Source organism: Solanum pennellii, chromosome 7 (genome assembly GCF_001406875.1).
Source record: "Solanum pennellii chromosome 7, SPENNV200".
NCBI classification, from domain to species: Eukaryota; Viridiplantae; Streptophyta; class Magnoliopsida; order Solanales; family Solanaceae; genus Solanum; species Solanum pennellii.
This window is the reverse complement of record NC_028643.1, coordinates 33,652,086-33,661,960: the sequence shown is the minus strand read 5'-3', so window position 1 is coordinate 33,661,960 and position 9,875 is coordinate 33,652,086.

Genomic DNA, 9,875 nt, shown 5'->3' with positions numbered 1-9,875 from the left:
GACGGTCCGTCCTGCCATTCCGTTACGAAGTTCAGAGAGTCGATTTCAGTACCCAAATTTCAGAAGTCTAAGTCTTTTGGAACGAGACACCCTCGACGGCCCGTCGTGCCCATGACGGTCCGTCGTGGGTTCCGTCGACTCACACAGTTTTTCGAGAAATAAAATCTGCTGCTCAAAACGACTAAACAGGTCGTTACAAAAAAAGAGGACGGTAGAGCTCCGAGCTCAAATTCACCTCAAATGGATGTTTACTAACACAATTCTATCACTCTACCATTTATCCACAACCTCTAAAATCATTCTGGACTTTGAATCACCACAATCCATATTAAAATGAGGGAGAAATTGCCATTTGAAATAAGAACTGAAGACGCAAATTCGTTTGATGTATCATATAAAGAGGCTCTCGATGTTTCTTTTGGGATTAAGATCATCCTTATTTTGAGTCGTACATTGTATTGTTGCATGAGTTAGTCTTTTAGTGTGTGCGTTGTCTGGTTTGTGTATAGTTGTAGTTGGTTATTGATATTTTTTGCCCATCCTCGATTATTCTCTTGTTATGCCTTAATTTCCCTTGTCTTGCTAGTTTCATCGTTCTCTTTATATGTATATTTGACCTTTCTGAGATCCGTAGTCCTATGAAGCATACTAGGTAATATGTGTTTGGTACTCATACGACCTTCTGAATCCTTTTTTCTGATGTAACTCCCAGTTTGAGTCCCCCTTATGAGCATTTCGATCTCCGGTGCTGTCACAAACATGGATTTTTGTGAGCTCGTGGTGTTCAGAGACTTTTTGTTTTCCTTATTTTGTATTGGTTCTCATGTTAAATTTTAGATTATCCGATTATCTCTCTTGGTCTCAGTCTCTCTCTCTCTCTCTCTCTCTCTTTCTCTCTCTCTCTCAATATATATATATATATATGACTTTTTGTTTGTAGTATCTCCTATGTAGGTGATAATTCTCAACTATACTTCTCTTGACTCAAAGTGTATGTAGTCGCTAACAAGTATAAAATCTATGATGCGTTGGGTTTGATCCCACAGGGAGTGATACAAAAAGGAATTCAATTACGAAGTAAAGACGTGTTCAAATATTTTGTAAAAGTAAAAGGGTACGCAACAGAAATAAATCACGAAGTTAAAAAAATCAATGTCGGGGGGATTTTAGTAAGCAAATGTTAACAAAATCAATTAACTCGGGGTTTGATTGATTAGAGAGAGGACCTTAGGAATGTGATCAATTGAATACTAATTTCTCTTAATGGGTTATTATTAATTTCATTTAAGTTTGAATCTCAATAGGTAGGATAGGTTTTAAATAAATATATATTCTCGATTAATAATCATGTTTTGAGTGAGTTCTCTCGAGCCTGAACAAGCTTAATAATTCAAAACAACATAATTCTTTAATTAACCCACTTTCTCAAGCTAGGTTGGAAAAATACAAATCAGTTCAACTATGAATCATTCATTTTACTCTATACCTCTTTTTAAAGCAAGCGAAGCAAGCGTAGAGAGTTACTCTAGAACAAAATTTTCTACTTCAGTTCATCAATTAAAACATGAACAAACAATTGAAACCATTTCAAAACAATATTAAATTCAACAATTAACAATACACACAAGCTTAATTTATGTGTTTGATTACATGATCTCACCCCTAAGGGAAGGGGTTTTAGCCAAACATAGAAAAAAAGTAACATATTATTAGCAAAAACTTATCCATCAAAGATTGTTAACAATCTGCAATACCTAATGCTTAAAGCTAGAATCCTTAATCCTCAAATGTGAGATACAAATCTTCTCCAAGAATGTTCAACAATGTAGAAACATATAAAAGGTCTCCAAACGAAGAATACACTCTCTGGGAACTCTTTTTATCTTTTGAAATAATAGATATATACGTTCCCAAAATCTCAATACGGAGTCAACTCGACGAAATTAGTCGGGATCACCGATCGACTCGTCGATCCTCCTAGTTGCACTTCTTCTCGCCTTTTGCATTAACTCTTGCATCAAATTGTTCTAGAAGTTTAGGCAAGCTGGTTCATGATCACTGATCCATTCGATGCATCATTGAACTATCATTTTTTCTCTATGTTTGTTGGGTACATGAACTATTTTGTAGGAATATTTGGCGGGATAGAGGCTCACTCAACGAGTCACCGAGTGACTTTTGTGAGCTCCAACTTCTCTTTTCTTCAGCTTTTAAACCTCGTTCAATCATTTTCGCATTTTAATGTCCTTGCTTTATTCTTGAACCTTCATTGTTTCATATTAATACATTAACATCAGTTATGAGCACAAAATAGGCATTGAGGACATTATTACATTAAATAATAAGCCCTAAATGAGTTGAAATTCGTGACTCATGAACATCCCAACTTAAAATTTTTCTCGTCCTAAAGTAAAAAAACAAGATAAATCATACCAAAAGGATTCAAATAGTGCTTCTTGAGACTTAACATTAAGTCACACAATGTTGAATCCACACATGCAATGCTAAATTGTTCACTATAACTTTCAAACTATGACTACACATCATCAGATGGAGTTCATGCTCACGATGCTCACTTCCAATGCAAATTGCATGCTCAACAAAAGTATTTGAATGCCCTCACACAAAGAATGATTCTATACTCTCACAAATTCAATCAAGGATTATAATTAATGAATTGAAATAAACTCTCATACTCTCAATTCGAAAAACATGCATGATTTTACCAATATACTTGGTTGTATTTTCTGCCTAATAGATTACTCGGCTCATGCAAGATCACAAATGTGTTTCAAGTGCTGTAATTGTCATGACTCAGTGTGTACCCCCTAGATTTAACAAGGAACACTAAACCCCAAAATATACCATGTAATCCACTTAGAATATCATAACATTAAGCATTAGCAAATAAGAGTAAAAATTCATTTTCAAGTCCAAAATTTTCATAAAATAATGTGGAAGTCTAGAGTTGTCTCAGTATAGTCATCTACTACAATACTTGAATCAGATAGGGTCACAAGCCATATAACATAGTCAGAAAAGGATATATAAAAAATGAACTACAAAGATGACATCCGTCCTCAAATCATGAGGACTCACCAACAAGCTAGGAGATTAAGCAAATCCAAGATTTATCCACAATGATGTCCACCTTGAGAACCTGACCCTGCACTTGAGAAAAATGTAGGAAAAGCATGGGTTAGTAGAAAAATGCACCAAGTATGATACCCATTCATAAAACCCATGAAAACATGCTAAAGGGACATTTTAGTTGAATGAATACAATTTTCTAAGTTAAAACATCATTTTGAAGATAATGGAAAAGCATAAGTCATAAATATATCCATTACAATGATCATTATATCATAAGAGAAACATATCATAAATGCATTCAAAGCATACTTGCCCAATGCATGAATAATATCGCATAATATCAGCCATACTAAGTAAAGCTTATTGAGTAACAATAGTTCATAATTCATATTCTTGTTCACATTATCTGCATAAGGGGGAATAAGCTTTAACCGACATAGACCATGTGAGGTTTCCATGGAATATGATGTCTACCGCACAAAGCAAATGGGTTTCTCTACTTTCTTAGGGTAGAACCACACTCTTAGCTTTGGTGGATCAACTAGGTAAATACCTATGTGGACACATAGTCTATTGGATAAGGATATTTCTACTAGAAACCCAGACTCGACTAAGGTAGAAGGTTTCCATCTCATGAGATACATACTTTGGGAATCCATACTCAATTAAGGTAGAAGGAAGCCATTCGGAAAGTCATACTCAACTAGTGTATAATATCTTTCTTTGGGAAGTCGGACTCCACTATCATGAACGCTTCCATCTCATATTGTTATCCACTCGGTGCTAAACATTAACTCCCACAGACTACATATTATGTCTTTACCTAAGTTCATTTTCATGGAAGAATTTCTTGACACTCAATCCAACATAATTCATACTATAGCTCATAGATTTAATACTTGAGAATAGCCTTTCAACCATAGAATCATCATATTGTGACAAATCCTATCACATCGTATCATATTCTTACATAAGTGTACACATGAGGATAACCTTTGAACAACACAACAACTAGATCATAATCATAACCACTTTACTCTCAAACTGGTCTTTAAGCATATTCATAAATCTCATAATCACGCATATTACTCATACTTTTCCCTTCAAGGATCAAAGATCATATTCCATCAATATATATATAGAATTACTATATTAGACATGGATAATAACATAATTCAAATGGCTTAATTACTACAAGCATAATCTAATAATATTTTTCTTTCATCAATTAACGCGTAGATAATAAATTGGGAATATGGGAATTTCATGGATTTTTTGGGATTTGAACATAAAAACAGCATATATCATCAATTAAGTCATAATATAAAGTAATTCAAACATTATGATTGTTTTAAAAGAGATCCATGACTATGAGTTAAACCCAAGCTTTTGCGGAATTTATATATTTGAAATTGGGGTTTTGAACGGGCTTCGTGAATGAAGTATATCTACGATTATGAGCTATAATACTTTAGAAATTAAATCCAATGAATTTGAGTAGAAAACCTTGATCCTTGAAACCTAGCTCAAACTCCCTTCTTCATCCTCCTTGAAGTTCTAGAGACAGAATATTTGGGGAAAAGAGGGTTTTGATTTGGGATTTTAGAATAATGAGGAAGATGACTAAGTTTGGGGGTCTAAAATCATTATAGAGTAATTCTAATTTAGAGTAAAACGATGTTACTTAATATTAACTAAAACTGGAAAACCCCAAAGTGCCCCTAAACTTAACTATAAAAAAGCAGTTCCAAGCCTCACCATTACCCACCACTGATAGAACGTGGTTGGACCCACGACTTATGTTGGTGAACCATGTTTTGGGTTAAGAGACCTGGTTTTGGGGCCTCCATCCACGACCCCTTACCCATGGGCGTGGACGGACCTACGAGGCACAGCTACCCTCGTGGGTCACTATCTAGGCCATTTTCTAGGGTCTTCCTCAAGGACCCATGGTTGATCCTTGGGGGTCGTACCTTGACGTACTAACATGAAACCCTATCTCTAAGTATGGGGAGTTAGATTTTTTACTCTAACCCTCATGTTAAGATCTAATTTATCCTACTAGTTTTCAGGGTGCTACAATAATAGGGTTGAGGGTACATGTATGATTATTTCTGCTTAGTTACTTCTACCTTTATAAAGCATGACTCAAATTTCACTTCTTTACCTTTTCTTTCACTCTTTTCATCTTCAAAAATTATCCTTGGCCTCTTTATAACACATAAGAATTTTCTTTTTGTTAAAGCTCATCGGACACCCCTTTTATTTCCACAACATTGCACGATGGATACAAATTTATCATTTCTTTTCTTTTCTCTTTTCACATTTCTCTCTTTTTTATATGGAGGGGTTCAATTGTTCTTTCCACACATGACTTCAAGAATAAATTTTCACAAAATTCTTGTGTGATTTCTTTCTTCATTCTTACCACACTAACGGAGAAAGTTCTAGGTATCATCACACACATATTTCAAGTAAAATTCACAACACAAGGCCTTTCACATAATTATCGTTCATGACTCTACAAGTTAACATCACGTGCAATGGTCATTACAAGATACACTTAGACAATATAACTAGTCACAATGAGATAATAAGATTTCACACATGACTTATTCAACTCAAATTGCCTCGTTGGACATGTGCAAACATATTGTTCATTAAGAGCAATCAAGAGAGAGACTAATTATTCAAAGTCGGCATTTACTATTAAGAAATTCATGGAGAAGTTCGAACAAAAACAATAAAAACAACAAAATATCCATCATAAAAAAATATAAAACCAAGAGATAGGTATCAACGTAGCTTCACCCCACAAAAGTATCTAAACAGTGTCCGTAATGTGAAATAAAAATGGAATGTATCAAAAGAGAACAAAATTGAGGTAAAGTAAAAATCCCCATGTTAGGCTAGGCCTATGTTGAACTTTAGGTAGCTGGGTGGACTCAATAAGGGATTCAATGCCCATCTTGACTGTAGCTCCGGAGGTCTAAATAACTTACTCCGCTATTAGCTAAGACCCATTAGAGTCAATCATGGACGTGTCACGTAGTGAGGCCTCCGTGGACACCCACACCAAGTCACCCTCCGAATCTTGTAGATCCTCGAAAACTGCCTCATCACGAGCCTTTATACCTCACAATTTGTCTCAGATATGTCGGACTTTGCATCATCATAAGTTGCAGCAGCTTCTTCGCACTATAGCCAAAGCGATCTCAGAAAAAATGGCATATCAGAACTAGGGTCTTTGGGAACATATACATTTCCCCACAACATCTATATGTCAGTGGATTTTAGCTCAACCATATCTCTATGCAAACCGGTAATATCAATCTTTAAGGCTATCAAATTTGTAAATCCATGGTCTACGTCTCAAATTCATAAACCCGAGTGGTGAGGACATCTAATATATCTCGTGGGCCATTATACTTTCCTGTTGTACTCTCAAATCCTCCTGAATAGGATCCAATGTCGCATGTATCAATTGATTAATCATAGATATCTGAGTGGCCTCAACCCTCAAGGCCCTCACATCGGCCGAATAGACCAGGTTTCCCATTTTGTACAGCATGGCCTTGGTCAAGGGTGATGGGAAGCAGATATAGTAGAAAGAGCAATAGAAGGTAAACGAGAAGATATACCTAAGGGCTCGTCTACTTGAGTGAGTTGAGTAGTGTCGACCTCTATGGAATCTACATGCACAACTAAGGATGTGTCTACTTGTACTTTCTTGTTCTTCTCGGCCTCATCTTTTGTATATTCTGCTTCAATCATGTCGCACCTCATTTGTTTGCAAAATGGGTTTTGACCACGACCTAACAACTCTTTTTGGATTTTTAAATTGAAGAGTCGTCACCTAACGAATTAGGTGCGTTAAGGAACCTATATAACCTAACTAAGTCTAACTAAGGTCAACGAATCAGAGATCAGGGTAAGGGTTCAAGTTAGGCATCCCTCGAGGTCCACAATGTTGGTCCCGACCGTATCCCGTGCAATTTATGTGGGATTACAAGTAGCAAATAAGGTCACATCATTATTTAGTTAGTTTATTAAATAAACATGTTTTCTAGATGATAACATAATATCAAACAATAAAGATCAATTTATTTAATTTAACATGCAAGAGTATGTGATAATGTCAAAAAAGATTAAGCGATTATCTCAGATTATTTAATTATAAGCATGCGAGACTAGGTGATAATAAAATTAAACAATTAAAATAATTGTATTATTTCAACTAATTAATTAGGCATGCAAGACTAGATGATAAAAATAATAAACACGACAAATACTAATTAATCATAATAAAAAGATTAGCCTGGAGATGGAAAATAGACAAATAAATAAGCAAACAATTTGAATATTTAACTTAAGCTACCCCAAATAAATATAATTTAAAAACAAATAAAGGGATAAAATGGAAGGGAGACTATAAGAGACTTTTTGGATCAGCACTCGACTTTTTTTTTTCTTTCCGATAGGCTTCCGTATAGGGACAGACAAAATCAATTTTGTCATTTAGACCGAGTCGATGTCATCATATATATAGGGTCAGCTACTCCTACCCCACAACCGCATGCATAGCGTACCTAAAAGGAGTCTAATCGTCCCAGCTTAATGTCCAATAGGCATTGGACTATTATTAGGGTGGTTTAATACAAAATAAAAATAAGGCCCTCCTAGACACCAATAAAAAAATTGGACAACATTTAGTACATAAAGTCTCAAGTTCGCCTCTTTATTTGGTTATCAACATGCTAGAAAATGCACTTAATTGTGAAAGGTCTCATGGGAAGGTGTGTGTATACATAACATTATGACAAGTTATTCATTAATTAAAAGGGACACCGAGAGTGACTGATGTAGATGGTAGTTATTAGAAGGATTTAAGGTTGCAGAAAATTATTACAGAAAGCCAAATTTAGTTAACAAAAATTTTAAAAAGGGGCAGAAAAATAATTTATTAATAGAAAGTTTTATGTTTAATTTAATCATAGACATCGGGGGGGAGTAGAGATTAGTATAATGTTTTTTTAATATCTGTAATTTAACATGATAATCTTGAACAAACTTATACAAATTTGTAAAGTTTAATTTATAATAAGAGGATCTTAATATGGATAATATTGTGATATTTTTATATCTACAGTGTAGGTACTAAGCACATCGATGGATTACTGAAGGACTTCGTTGACTTGCAGATGGTTCTTGGTGACCTTTGGATCATTTAATTGAAAGAATCTTTTAATATGAAGTAAGCTTAACCAAGGCGTATAAAATTGGTACAAGACCTAATTCACTTGACTATCAGATCTGACTCTCTTGCATATTATTAAGTTAAGAACTTGAATGCTTTTCTTTACGATACCCAATGGTCTCTTGATCCAAGGACAGGGAGCATTAAGTCATTATTGTTGTTTTTTGTTTATTGCCTAACTTTTCTTTCTGCAAATCTCACTATGTCTTTCTTCAGTGCTTTCTCTTCATCGTCTAAGCCCTCTGTTACGGCTACTACTTCATCATTTTCCCCAGGATCTACTCTCAAGGAGGAGATTAGTTTCTCCGATTTGCCGCAATACATTGATGACTGGATGATTCTAAAGCATCCCCAGTCAACAATTTATAAGTCTTCTAGATGACATTTAACTAGTGACTACCATATTTCAACTATTGAACAAACTATCCCTCTGGAATCTGACCATTTGGATATAGAGATTCTAAATCCTAAAGCTCTTAAAAAATATAGCCGAAAATATAATTATCTCCATTTTGGTCTTGTCAAAATCGCTGCTAAACTCTATCTAGGAAAGGTCTAGATACCTCTCTTCATCTCTGTCTAAGAGATTCACGGTTAGACTTTAATGATTCTCTTTTAGGAATGATTGAAACTAGTCTTTGCAGTGGTCCAATCTACATTGATTGTTTCCCCAATTATACTGTTTCTCTTAACGATTTAAAATTTTGGATTCCTTAACACTTATGTTAATACATCCAATTACAAAACCAAAACCGGATCCCTCCCAGTAGCAATTATTTATAGAATCCAATACAAGGCTATGAGTTCAACCTTCAACACCAGAGCTATGAGAAGTAGCTATAAAGGAGAAACAGTCCTTTTTAAAACTGATCTACAACTATATCATCTATCGGTACCCAAGCCTATTTCTTGGAATCAAGTCTCGTTACCTCAAAATTGGTTGTTGCAAGACGCCACTTGGCAGAAAAACCTAAAAATACTATGGTTTCTCATATCCAACAATTTTCAAGTGGTATCGTCTCTATCTCCTTCCAAAGATCTCTTAGTCAAAGAGTCTCCATGTCATCTATTCCTCCAAAAGTAGAAATTGTGAGGCACTCTGTGTCCTCATTCCCTACTAGAGTTGAGGCCGTTAACTTTTTTTCTAGGATCCCACAAGCCAAAACTTAGTGGAAACACCTCCTCCGATAGAGGTTCACGATGACCAACCTCAATCACCTACTTACTCCCCCTAGGTTGAGATTTGGATCTTTTGACGCAAGATTTTCAAATTGACAAAGAAAGTCTTAAGTAAGAATATTATTCACCTAGAAATGTTTTAAATAAAAGATGTTTTTTTAACAATTTCCAAACAAAAGAAAAACAACATCTTCAAGACAAGTATTATAACTCTTTACACACTATTCGAAAACAAATTAATTTCTTTGAATGGTTTGAAACTTACGATGATTATAAAAAAATAGATTTTCCTTTTTCAAAGTCAATGAATGTATCAAAATTATGGGAAACTCTAAATGGGGGAGAT